The following is a 14,158-nucleotide window of genomic DNA, read 5'->3' on the forward strand; positions in this document are numbered from 1 at the left end:
TGGCTTGGTTATGGGGAAAATCTTAATTATACAGTAAACAAATAATGACAATTTTCCAGAGGAAAGACCATTTAACCCATTCTTCAAAATGGGCAGGTTCTTCTGAAGTTTGTAAAGTTGCAAAAGAAGGTGCCTGAGGGGATTGGCTGCCATCCAAAGTAGTTGATTTTGTTTTTCTAGAGCTAAAAAAAGGCCTGCACTTGAAGAGAAATATAATTCAGCAGCATTGATTCAGCCTTGGTAGTAATAAAGGAAAGAAGATTTTCTTCCCCTGGGTAGGAATTTGGAAACACAAGGACTAGTAAGATGATCACGGTGATCTACAAAAGTCGTTGAGATGATGGGCCCTTTCGCCAGGAGAAAAAGCAATTGGTGGTCTGTCCACTGTTACCCAGGATTTTAATTGTTTAGGTAAAGGAGGGAGACAACGAGAATTCTAACAGGTCAGGGAGAATGAGCTGGCTCTTTAATGAGAACCTCAGACAGTCCTGAGCCATAGGAGAGATGGGATTGGTCAGGGTTGGTTCAGACGAGCCGGGAAGAGTAAAGGCTGCTCTGTCATCGGTCACCCAAGGTGAACTCAGGTTCTCTACCCAGGGTGGCAATAGAGAGATTGCAGTATTTTTCTGAAAGCAGTTGACTATCTTGGATATATCCACTCACAATCCAGGGCTCACCAGTTTCTCCAATAATCCAAAGAATGGATGGGAGCAGTGTTTTGACAGATGACTTCCATCCCTCTCAAGCCTTCTCTCCCAGCTTTAAGCCTCCACTCCCTGACCTTCCTCTGAGTCCCAGCCAAAAGGCAGTAGAAATCACTAAGTTACATAACTAAGAAATTAGTGACACGCCCATTTACTATACCAGAACTCTAGGATTGGTGTTGTTTGGAAAGAAATTAGAGAGCCATCTGGCCATCTCAACCACCATGTAAGCTAAGAGAATGGAGGACCTTAATTGTCCATCTTTGGGGGTAATAGAGACAGGACTTAGTTGGTTAGAAAATGGCTTTTAGTTCCACATTACAATGAACCCTCGATACCCATTATAGTCCATAATTAGAAGGGGAGGAGCAGGGAGGCAAAAGGAAGTATCTATAGTCCATAATTAGAAGGGGAGGAGCAGGGATGCAAAAGGAAGTAATTCTTAATTTTGTTTACTATTGTTATTTTTAATTTGTGATAGGGTACGTGTACTCACCACAGAGAAACAGAGAGAAAAAACAAGAAAGCAACCTGCCTGGTCTGGGACTCACACTGGGCTTCGGCCTGTGGGTGTCTATCACTTTAACTACCATGCCATACCTGCTGGCCTCTGAAGTGTCTTTTCTTGAGAAGTGGGCCTGAGTTGGGACATGTTAGAGACCAGGCCCAAGAACAATACTCCTTTGGGGACACGGTAAACAAGGCAGCAGTTAGGCACAGGCCCGAGAACGACCTTCACAGGAAAGATGCTGGAGACACAGTCATGGCTTGACTGGTGTTCTAAGTAGGCAAGTGCAACCACTTTTGGGTTCCGCCTAGCTGGTGATGCATGCTGGTCGGCACTGCTGCTTGGCAGGCTAAGGCGACACATCCCCCACCCAGTCAGTCAGGGCCTGGTAAGCTCGACAGGAGCTTTATGGTAGCCAGGTTGGTTTGTCCAGATCCTCCCATTTCCGTTTGCTCTTCCTCTTTCCAAGCTCTTCCTTGTATCTCAGATTAAGGCAGCCATTTTGAGAGGAGAAAGCTAGAATATGCTTCTTTCCCATAACTTAACATTTTAAAGTTCTTTGCCGCTTTAAACACGACTCAAAATGCCTTCACAAAGGGCAGTCATTGGAGAAAAATACTTGTTTCAAGAAGTGTTCAGCAGAAGCTTTTACTGGGAAATTGTCTTTTTCATTTTGCTTATATTTTCTACCTACAGTTCTGAAACTTTTGATTTCTCTTCACAGTTTACTACTGCCTATAGAGTAGTGATCAATTCGCATTGGTGCGATCAGAATAATACAGCTGGGAAGACTGTGTGGCAGATTTCTTTCTGAAAAAAGGGTAACTGAATATAAGGGCTATGGGTAGATTGAAATAGTGCATTTCAGTGATTAGCATGAATACAAAATTGCCCTGAACGCTTTTAAACTTTCTACTCCCTCAGATGCTCTAAGTCACATGATCGTAAATATCTTCACTAGCTGGACAGGTACTGGCACCAGAAGGTAGTCATCTTTTCTGTTCAGGATTTTAGCATTGATTTTGTGGAAATTTTTATTTATTTATTTATTTGGAGAGGTTTTTGCTGTAGGGCACGTGCGCTCACCAGAAAGACAGAGACAGAGAGACAAAAGGCGAGAAATCAGCCCCCAGGGGAAATGGCCATGCCGCAACCCCTTCTCCTCCATTCTCCTCTCAGGATCTTGGGCACGCACGTACACACACCTGGTGTGAGTTTAAGCCACCAGGTCCGGGACTCGAACCGTGGTCGGCTATGTGGGAGTCCAATGACATAGCCATTATGCCAACTGCTGGTTCCAATTTTATGGAAATTTTTAAGAGCGTGTATTATTTGAAGTAAAGAATTTGCCCACTTGGATAAGGGGGTGATTTTTACAGTTTTTGACTGAAAAAGCTTGTCATCTGAAAGTGTCTTACCTAGCCAAATACCCACCTACATGTGAGAAGTCACCCGATTCATTCCTACCTCATCGTGTACATGTAGTTCTTTTCATTTGATGTGACCTGTCTCTTTAAATTCTGGCCTTGCCTTCATTGTGTGGCTATCTGTATTCACAAGCATCCTCTACTTATTTCTGCCTTGACAAGTCCAGCCCTATATTGTATGAGCCTGAATTTCGTTTCCTCGCTTGATTCTCCTAGAGGCACCCGTCGCAAGCCCTGCCCCATTCAGAAAACATGCTTTCATTCACGTATTCAGCTCTGCCTCCCTCCTGGCTTTGCTTCTCCCGTGAGTTGCTGTTACTCAGCATGTCAGGACGGAGAGAAGCTCCATCAATGAATGAACTAATGAGTGAACAGAAGCCTCCGCGGAGGGTGCAGGCTGGCGAGAGGCAGAGGCCGGTGTGCGTTTCCGTGCTGTAGGCCGACGTGCAGCTTCCTGCTGTGTTTCAGCGCTCTGCCTGCCTTCCACACGCACCTTCCTCCCGTCCTCCTCCACTTCCCTTCCAGATCCTGTCGTTCTTCTTGGCCACATTTCTCTTCCCATGCAGCAACTATTTGGGAAGTCATTTTCTGATTCATCCTCATCTTTATTACTTATATGCAATTCTTTTTCTTCCTCTCCTCTTTGCTTTAGAATTCCTCTGCATTTTCTTCTCCCCTGGAATTCCTCTTCTTGCTTTTCCGGAACTATCTTCTTTGCAACTTTTTTCCACAACTAGCTTGTCACTCTTGCTACCCACCCGGTGTAGAAAGTCGTACAAGGACCTTGAAACCCAGGGCAGCGAAGGCGGCCGAAGACCTTCCCTTATTTCCTTCGCATCTTTGCCTGGCTGATGACTGAGCTTCTGAGTAGATCAGGGAAAGCCTGACATACGCTTCTTTTTTTCAGAGGTTTTGCCGAAGGGCATGTACACTCGCTGGAGAGAGAAGAGAGAAAGAGACAGTGAGAGGGAAAGTGAGAAATCACCCCCCCAAGGAAATGGCCACACTGCAATCCTTTCTCCATTCTCTTCCTGGGATCTAGGGCACGCATGCATATGTGCCTGGCGTGTTTATCAAGCCACCGGGACTGAGACTCAAACCGTGGTCAGTCGTGTGAGAGTCCAGTGAAGTAACCAACAGGCTATCTGCTAGCCCTCATATATTTTCTTAAAATTGATGTATATATTAAAGATCATCCATATACAACAAAATTTGTATCTTGTCCTCCTAGTTTGGGGCAAAATTTCTTTTAAAAAGGAAAGATAAAAATTTCCTGATGAAAATAAAATTGAAGACCAGCCTCTGTGGTGCCATTGGTAGTGTATTGGACTGCACGACCAGAAGCTCCCTGCCAACTGCAGTAAAAATCCCTGGTTCCATCAGCCCGGAAACACACTGGGCATGCATGCACAGGCTGGGACCCTGGTATGCGACAAGGCTGCAGTTAGGATCACAACATGACCAAGCCCTGTGGAGGGTGCATCTCTTCCCTCTCTTTCTTCCTCTTGCTTGTATGTGCACACTTTCTATAATGAATATTTTGTTTTAGTTGGGAAGTACTCTGAGATCTAAGTACCTACCAGTTGTCCCTACCCGCAGTCACCCCCTAGAGTCTCCTGTTTCACAAGCAACATAGGCTTTTCTCACTCTCTTTCCTGAAGCTCCAGCCCGAAGTCCTGGAAGACAGTAAATCCTAAACTCTAGGTCTGATCTCACTAGTACTGTGGAACATTCTGGATGAGAGTGTTCTGTTGGTAAAAGGTGGAAACATTTGCCAATCCAGTTTTACTAATGAGCTTATCTCAAGTTGAAGTTCCTTGACTGGCCTTGGAGTATACTTACTATGCCAGTGTAGAATATAGTACCAGAGAAATCAATATTGTCTTCAGAAGAACTCCATTAGAGAGAAGGTCACATCTATATAGAGTTTCATGTTCACTGCTAGCAGGGACCATGTGTTGCACGCTGCCAGAACGAGATGGCAAGAGAGGAACGCATTGGGTTCCAAATAAAAGCTAAAAGGAAATGATCTTTTTAAAGCCTATAAATACTTCATCAATCTCCAGCCAGCTCCCCAACTCTTCCATTTAGCTTTCTTAACTCCAAATACCCTTGTAAAGTGCTGCTCTCAGATAGGAAAGATTTGGGCTGGTGACCCGGAATAAAGCATTGCACTAATGGGCTAAGGGCTCTAATTCTTTTTTTTATTATTAAGAATTATTTATTTCAATTTTATTTATTACCATTATCCTCTAATTTGACCAGAAAGAGACAGAGAGACAGAGAGAGGGAGGGAAAGTGAGAAAGTAAGTTCTGGGGCTTGAACCATGGTCCGCCATATGGAAATCCAGTGCCTTAACCACCATGCCACCTGCCAGCCCCTGGTTCTTATTCTTTTTAAATTTATTTACTTACTGAGAGACAGAGAGAAAGAGAGAAGGAGAGAGATAAGCGCCCTTAATAGGGTGTTATGCCCTGACCCTCTGCATCCTCTCCTAGCCAGTGTGTACAGGCTGACCAGGAACACAAGCCCACCCTATGGCTTCCAGAATTGTAGAGCCTTGTCTCATCACCATGCCATTGCAGCTGGGCCAGGGAGTTCTTCTTAGTGAGCGGTTTTCAAACTTCTCTTGGTCTTGGAGTTTCCATAAACATGCCTCGGTAGCCATTATGTCCCTGCATAATATTTTATTTAAAGAAAGATCTCCGATGCCATTTAAAAAGTGGTTTAAAAATGACGGAACTGTAGTCCTCTCAGCTTCTGTCCTGTTCTGAGACTCCATGAATAAGTGTGATGTGTGTGAGACAGGAACCACTCAAAGTAGCAGTCCCCAAACTTGCCAGATTTGCAACTCCTCATCCACTTCTTGGTGCTCTTTAACTTAAAGCAAACTGAAATATAAGAATTTTTGAAAAAACCTTGTGACTTTCTTTAGAGATTATGCAGTTACTTTTGGGTATCGCTGATGTATTCTTTTACTTTTTTATTAGGTTGGAATTTTTTCCTGCTTACTGAGAAAGTACATATTTATTGTACGCTGTTAGCATTATAGAAATGTCTACCACAGAAGATGAAAGGACTGCATAATTTCCACTACTTCCCTCATGAGAATATTTTGGTATCTATTCCCCTATGTTTTGCTGTCTGTATACTAGTGTCCTTTTTTTCTCTTCTCACAAGAATGGGATCGTCCTATTTTATACTTTGCCTTTTTGATGGCTTTATAACCCACAGAGTACTTAGCCAACCTTCTACTGGTGGCCTGTAGGTTGTTCCCACATTTTTTATAGGACCGACAGGTGGTTAATAAACATTTATTCATTGGCAGTATCTTTTCACACCTGATAATTCATGCCCTTCTTGGAGTTCTGGGCAAGATTTTAAATCACTTGCACAGTAAGAATTAACATAAGCCATCACATTTAAATTCCATTTTTGAAAATTATTGTTATTTTAAAGGTGCTTGGATATTTTGGCATTTAAGGGAACGCCACTGTGAATTTCTCAAAGTGAATAATTATTTCCCCAGTATATCTTTTGGGTAGCTCGTGTTTTCCCTACTTTGGGTTTATTTGTGGGTATGCACACACAAATTTCTCTGCTGCCAGTGGCCATAGAACATACTGAGAAGCCACTGTCACCTTCAATTGTCCATTCGGTCCCTGTCCCCCATTAACATGCACTTGTGTGCAGAAGCCACTGTCACCTTCAATTGTCCATTCGATCCCTGTTCCCCATTAACATGCACTTGTTTGTTTTTCTGATGCTCAAGAGCTGTGGTCCCAAGTGTGCATGGTGGGGCCAGACAGCCTAGATTAAATTCCAGTGTTCTCACCTAACTGCTGTGTGACTTTGGGCTATTTACGAGACTGTTCTGTGCCTTCCTTTTTTCATCTATATTATATGACTCCATTTACATGAGATGGCTCGAATAGACAGAGCACAGAGCTCAAAGTAGATAGTGCTCGCTTACAGCGTACTCTTGGCCAGCAGAAACAGAAGTGCCTGCAAATGGGTACATGGGTCTTTTGAGGGATGAAGAAAGTGTTTTAAGATTAGATTGTGGTGCTGTTTACAACTCTGTGAATATACTAAGAACTATTAACTTGTACACTGGAGTGGGTGAATTATATGGTATGTGCATAAAGTTATGGGGAAAAAAAAAAGAGGACCAACTTCATAGCCTAGTAGTTAACAGAGCTGAATCCCAGAGGGCTGACCATGGTTCAAATCCTGACCCTGCTAGTTTGAAAAACATACTGGTTATATGTGCATACGTGCCTCAAAGTCCAAACAGGGTGAAGGAATGGAGGAGAAAGGATTGCAGCATGACCACCCCCCTCCATGGGGGCTACTTTCTCTCTCTCTCTCTTTCTCTCTCTCTCTCTTTTAAGAAAGTGTACACACCCTCCAACAATTTTTTTTTTAATGGGAAATAAGTTCCTGGGTTTTGCTATGGGCCTCTGGACTCCACTAACTTACTGAAAGCAAACGATCAAGACGGAGGCCTGGAATCTATTTTTAACAAGTCCAGCAGATGAGGCATCATTAAGTAGGCTTTAGAAATACACCGAAACAGAAAGTAGTATTTTTATCCTACATTGTAAACCGGTGTAAGGCAGCATTCATACCGGTTAGCCTATGGTTTTCACTATAGGTCAGGCGCCATGGGAGTACACTATCCTTTGATGACCATGATGACAGTCTTCAAAGCGAATGGTGCACATGCTCTCAGAAATTTTGCCACTCCGTGCCCTGAAGAACAGAGGCCTAGAGACCCTCAGGCCAGCTGTCTGTGGCCCCAGTTCTCTGCAGCCAACATCTCCTCTCCCTGCGCAGGTGTGGAGACAGCAGGAAGGGCTCCCAGTATACCCAGAAATCAACTACAAACTTCCCAGTGTGTTTGACCCTTTCTCTTTAAGACTTTGGTTTGCTTATATTTAGTTGAGTTCTCATAAGTGTTTCTTATTGCCATAGCAACCCTAATCAATCACTGTACCCAAAATAGCTCTTTCATTTTTTCCGAAGCATGTCTGTAGTGAATTGGAAATTCAGCTCTGCCGTGCTTTTTGCATTAGCTGCTTTTGTTTCCCGACACTGACCTGGGAGGGCTTGCGTCTGGAAATTATTCTTACTGGGGCCCAGACACCTCACTTGTCTTTCCTGGCAACCTCCTTCCCAACTGCAGATCCCATCCCTTCCAGAGTACAAGTGGACACATTTAAATGTTCAACAAAGAGCCATCATTTTTTGGCACATTCAGTTTTAGGTGCTGGAGATTTTTCAGGTACCAAATGATTACTTTCCAATAAGAGGTTCATCCTGGTGGATTCCATTGGGTTTGGAAAGCCAATTAAAGATGCTCAGATACGAGACACAAAGGAAGCAGGTCATGGCAGGAGCAGATGGCAGCAATGCTAGCAAGGATTCTTCTGGCTTAGAAGATCTAAGCTAGCATATCGGAGATGGGATGATGGAGAGCTGCCTAATTTCTTTGTGCCACTGATACTATTTGTAGGGGTCTGGGGACAGAACAAACCCCAGAGGTAATAAAGTGAATATTTTTTAATGATTCTCCTTTGGCTTTTTTCTCCCTGCCAAGCTGTACCTCTAGTCAAGAAGAGAGAGTAAAAAAGAGTTTATCTGAGAAAGAGGATGACAGATCTGGAGGGAGTCCGGGGGAAGAAAGAGAGGTACCTAGAGGCTTAAATGACTCACTGAGGTCCCCCAGCCACCGGGGACAGCAACACTTCATTGTCTGTCCATCTGCCTGTAAGCGGAGTCATCTCGTGTGGCTCTTGGGGCTCCCAACTTCTGTTTTTGGATGCTATTTTTTAACAGCTTTGAGCATTCAGGTTTGTAATTTGGCCGAGTGAACCAGAAGGCATATAGCTTTTAGGTCCAGAGGGACAGTCACGGAGCGCCCAGTGGTGTCTCATTTCCTACACGAAGTCAGCAGGCAGACGAGGCGAGTCTAGGAGAAGCCAGAGGAAGCACCTGTCCACCCTCAGAGTTGCCAAGGATGGAGCCTAGACGCTGGGTGATATGGGAGCATAGTATCCTTTAATGACAGTGACAGTCTTCAAAGTGACTGGTGCACGTGAGGCCGCAACATGTCCTCAGCAGCAGGGCAGGTCAGGGGATCAGAGGGAGGCTGGAGGAGCCCAAATTCGCTCTGGGGCTTAGCTCCCATCCAAACCATGAGAAGGACCAATCAGGTGCCTTGCCTGTTGCCTCGGTTACAACAACCCATCACCTTCAGTGCATCCTGTATGTTCACTGTGGACAGTCCACCCCTACCCCTGGCTCTGTGTTGCCAAGGGGAGTTTGATGGAGAGAGGGGCACTGGGGTGGGCCAGCATCCCTCTAGTACCTGTTCTGCCAGACACTGCCTGACCTCAGACATTCATTACCTCATTTAGGCCTCATCTCACAGCTAGGAAGTTGGGACTGTCTCCATTGTATAGATAGGGAAACAGCCTCAGAGGAATTAGGGAATTTGTCCAAGGTCACATCAGTGGTTAAAAAAAAAAAAAGCTGAGCTTTGAAATAAAGTCTGTTTTGGGGCCAGCAGGTGGTGGGCACTAGATTCCCACATGGTCAACCTTGGTTCGAGTCCCAGATCTGGCAGCTCGTTTCCTCAATTTCCCTCTCTCTCTCTCTTACTCTGTCCCTCTCTGGTCAAATTGAAATAAATAAATAAACAAAATAATTATTAAAAAAAAAAAAAAAAAGGAAAGAAAGTCTGCTTCACTCCAAAACCTAAACCTGTATTTTTTTTTTCTACTGATCACCATAGTTCCTCCTGGGGGCTAGATGCATGTCACTGCATCTGGACCCCAGCTAATGACAGCCTGCTGGCATCGGCTGCTAGTCAGTACTGCCCTGGGCAGTAAGAAGTGGCCATTGACAAAACAGGTGACTTCACAGGGGTAACTGCTACGTCAGAAAGAGTAGAAATCCCTATTCCTTGGACATACTCCTGTTTCAGAGTGAGCGATGCTTTCCTCGGTGAGAACCAGATGTGAGGTTTAGAAGGGAAGCACTGGGCGGGCGAGGTGTTGTAGCTGTTCCTGCTGCTGCGAAACAAATTTTTCACAAGTGCAGCAACGTAAAACAACACAGTTATTTTGTGGTTTTCACGGGTCAGCAGTTGGGGCCCAGGTTAGCTGAGTCCTTGGCAGGGACTCACCAGGGTAAAATAGTGGTTTCTGGCCAACAGGTGGCATGGAGTTAGTGAAGGTGCTAGATCCCACATGGCCAACTTCATGGTTCGAGTCCTGGAGCTGGCAGCTTGAGATTCATACTGGGCACGCACCGATTTGCGGTGTGTGTGTGTGTGTGTGTGTGTGCCCAAAATCTCAAGAGGAGACTGGAGGAGAATGGACCCTATTGCAGAAATTAAAGAAAAAAAAGTATGCAGCAGGATCTATATAGGCCATATGCAAATATTAGGGGATTTCAAAAAGTTTATGGGAAATGGAATTAAAGTATGAGCTTATTAAGAAGCATAAAGAAATAAGCAGAAGGGTTGCAGTACAGGAAAGGGAAGTTGTAGGTGTTTCTCTCACAGTCTGCGTCGTCTTTAAGCTATGATCAAAACGCGCTGTGAGGGAGGAAGGGTGCAGCCAAGCCTGAGGGATTGAGGCTCTAGGGGACTTACGATAACCTCAGTGGATGGTAGATAACAGGGGAAAATAAAGGACCTTACCTAACAGGTAAAGCCCCCTTCAGAGGAGTGGGCTGGATTTTCAGAGACACTAACCTCCTTGGGATGCAGAAGTTTATCTTTAGATGGACATGTCGCTGGGAAGATCTTAGCGACAGTTCTGAAAACGCCCAGAGCCACAGATACTTCTTTTAACTGGAGACACTGCACACTCCAGGAGCCTGAGAACCAGCCATCAGGAATCCCACAGGGGCTCTTAGTCCCTAGCCACCTGCCCAGAGAGAACACGCTGACCAGCCCGGAGTGGGACTGTCAGGTCCTGTTCTTCGGCCGCCTTCTAGAGCAGGTGCAAGCCCTGCCTCCTGCCAGGGTTGCCATTCTGATATGAAAATAGCCGAGTCCTTGACTCCAAATAACAACATCTGCTCATTTGCATGGCAGTTTTGCATGTCGTATTTGGTTTAATATCCAAATATGAAGATTCATTTGCTTGACCTAGTTAAGTGGTTCAAAGGTTCAACTGATGAAAACTCCTTGTGGTGTTCCACTCTGGCACATCTAGACTCCCTCCCTCCCTGCAGAGCTCTTCTCACCACTTCTTAGACTGACCCTCTCATGGGGCTCTGGGTTAAGGAATACAAAGTGGGTTCATCTAAAGTTGGAAATTTTTTGTTGTTCTTGGGGGGGGGGCAGGGGTATTTTTGCCAGAGGGCACATACACTTACTGGGGAGAGGAAGAGAGGAAAAAGCAAACCCCCCCATAGGATATGGTCATGCCACAATCCCTCCTCCATTTCTCCCTTCTTCTGGGATGTTGGACACACACACACCCACATCCAGTATGTTCTTACCACAGGATCTGTGGAGATCTAGCTGCCTTAACCACTACGCAGCGGACGATCCCCTTGGTGTTTTGTTGTTTTTGTTTTTGTTTTTGTTTTGTTTTGAAGTTTATTTATTTATTCCATGAGCAAGAGAAACAGAGAAAGGGACCTCCCACAAGGTCCCTACCACCAGCCCAAGCCAGTCCCTGTATGGCTCCCATGTGCCTGACCTACTCAGGGAGGTCTCCAGACCTGAATCAGGAACCTTCCCATGTGAGATTGCCTTGTCGTAGAGCATCACATCGACTGCTTTGCTGCTGTCTCGCCCCAAGACCTGTTTTTTTGAAGAGTCCTCGGCCAGCATTTCTCCCGCGTTCACGCGTCAGTCGGAGCCCTGCCGTGGCGCTCCGGGTCCTCCAGGATCTGTCTCAGGTGGAGATGAGCAGCACCATCTTGGAACTCCCCAGACCTGGGTGTGAGGGCAGCAGCCGCCAAGTGAAAGGTTGGCAAGGAGGCAGCAGAGAAGGTGTTAATGAATAATCGCAGGACCGCGCTCTCATAAAGGCAATTAGTGGGATTGATTGTTTCCGTGTCTCCTTAGTCACGGTTCAGATTGCTTGTTTCGCTCGGATGGAGACTGGTGCATGCCAAACGCGCACAGGCATGTGATGTCAGGAGAATTATCGACGGCACGTCTGCGGCTCGGCCTTTTCATACAGATGTCTCCAGGGAGCTCAGCTGGGTGGAAAGGGGGGCATGGCCACTGCAGACTTGAAGCATGCGTAGGGGCACATGGACTTGGGTTTTGAGGTAATGCTCGCTCAGTGTCTTTCCATGCAATGGTGCGGGGAGGTGGTTTTCCAGTGGGAACATGTCAGCGCACCCTGGAAGGCTTGTTAAGCATAGATGACTAAATCCTATCTCCAGAGTTTCCAATTCAACTGGTCTGAGGTAGGGCTTGAGAATGTGTGTATCTAACAAGTTCTAGGGTGATGCCATTGCTCCTGATGGGCGAACCTCACTTTGAGAACCAGCGAGACAGTGGGCAAGAGCTCGGACGCTGGGACCAGGTTGCTTGGCTTTGCATCCTGACCCTGCGGCTCACCAGCTGTGTGATTGTGGGCCATTTACTTCATGGTGCCGCTATATCCTCATTTTATTTTTTTTGTTTTCTAATTTGCCTGAAGGCATATACAGTCCCCTACGAGACAGAGAGAAGAAGAGGAAGAAAGCACTCCTAGTGGGGCCTGGTCACCTTGGGATCCGATAGGCCATCGGGCCAGTCCATCTCCCATTTTCCGGCAGGGATGGTAACAGTACCTGTCCCATGCGGTTGTTACAAATAATGAGTTAGAACCTTAAAGCATGTAGGGCAGTGCCTGCTGTAGTATGAGCTGTGTGAGCGGTAGGTAAATAAAGGGCCACCCCCACTACTCTGAGTGCTGGGAAAATAAAGGGCCACCCCCACTACTCTGATCACGCTGGACCCAGTCTCCTTTCACTAAGCCCTGAAGCTCCCGGTGGAGCTGCTGGGTCATTTCACCCATGAGCCTTCATTCTGTCTGTGGTAGCTGAAGACACTAGTGCCCAGCTCCGTGGCAGCAGGCGACGATTACATCTATATCCCTCAACATCCTCTTCTCAAGCCTCCTTAGCCCTTAAAATCCAGATGCATAGATTGTGACTTGGTGGCACGGGACCGTGTTGTGCTTGGGAGTTCAGTCCCGTGTCTGGGCAGAGGGGGGCTGCCTTTTCTGGTCAAGCTCACCTGTAGCCTCATACAGTGGGCTGCCATTTGTTAACCATTTACTCGGTGCCCGGCATTGGCATTTTTGCACGTCATTTTATTTAATGCCTCTCATAGATGATTGCTATTATTCCCATCTTGGTCCTGCTGGGGTTCTCAGAAGTTAGCCTTATCCAAAGGCCAGGGCTGTCTGACTTCAGTAGTCCGTGATCCCCAAGTCCTAGCATCCCACCTCCCTCACGTTGTATGAACACTAAGTGACAGTGACAGCTAATGTCGGCGTAGCCAGGTGGTGGCGCAGTAGAATGCACCTGAACTGGCATAGGAGAGGGTCTGGGTTTGCTCCCACGACCTCCCTGTGTATGCCAGGCCCTGATCTGGGCCAGCTGAGATTGGGGTAGTCTGGTGTGACAGTCCTGCTGGGATACCTGTGTGTGTGTGTCTCTGTCTCTCACTCATGGAAGAAATGAATTAAATATTTATTTTAAAGGTTCATGATGAGGGGGCGTATCAGAAGATGGCAGGATCATTAAGGCACTGGACTCCCACATGGCTGATCACGGTTCAAGTCCCAGATCCAGTAGCTTGAAAACCACAGTGGTCGCACATGTGTGCATACCCAAACTCCTGAGAGGACAATAGAGAAGGGATTGTGGCATTGTCATCCCCCAGGACGGTGATTTCTAATTTTCCTTCTCTCTATCTCTCTCTGTCTCTCTTCTGTGAATGCATACACCCTATGGCAAAAGCCTAAAAAAAAAAAAAGAAAAAAAAATTAATGACAGTCCCAAGATACCCAGCAGTGGCAGTTGCTCCCCAATGATAAGCTCCCTTGAATAGAGTAGAGCTCTGTTTCAAGGCATTGCTTTTCTTTTCTTTCCTTTTTTTTTAATTTTTTTTTTTTTAGTTTATTTATTTTCTCCACAAGTGAGAGACACACAGGGAGAGAGAAACAAGAGAGTATTTCCAGCGGGGTCCTGATGCCACAATCCATTTCCACCCTCAGCCAGCCCAGATCGTATGCCTACATGTGCCCAGAGTCCTTAGGGAGGTCTCTGGACTTGAACTGAGAGCCTTCCGTGGGGGACTGCCTCCCAGTGCATCGCGTCCAAAGGCTGTGCCACCGCCTGGCCCCAGGTTTGCTTTCCCGAAGCCGGCGGCTGTCACCGCAGACTGTGCTCACTGGGAAAGTCCTCTCCCGGGCTCGCCTCACGTTGGTATTGTCTCTGCCTGACTTTCTTTCTTTTTTTTTTTTTTTTTTTTTTTTTTTTTTGTGGG

At 46.0% G+C, this 14,158-nt stretch overlaps 1 protein-coding gene across 3 annotated transcripts in view; it reads left to right on the forward strand.

The window, feature by feature from the left end:
- Window positions 1-14,158, forward strand: part of PITPNC1 (phosphatidylinositol transfer protein cytoplasmic 1) — a 358,712-nt gene that overhangs the window by 210,920 nt on the left and 133,634 nt on the right. The window lies entirely within an intron of this gene.

Source organism: Tupaia chinensis, unplaced genomic scaffold, assembly GCF_000334495.1.
Source record: "Tupaia chinensis unplaced genomic scaffold, TupChi_1.0 Scaffold000187_1, whole genome shotgun sequence".
Classification (NCBI taxonomy): domain Eukaryota; kingdom Metazoa; phylum Chordata; class Mammalia; order Scandentia; family Tupaiidae; genus Tupaia; species Tupaia belangeri.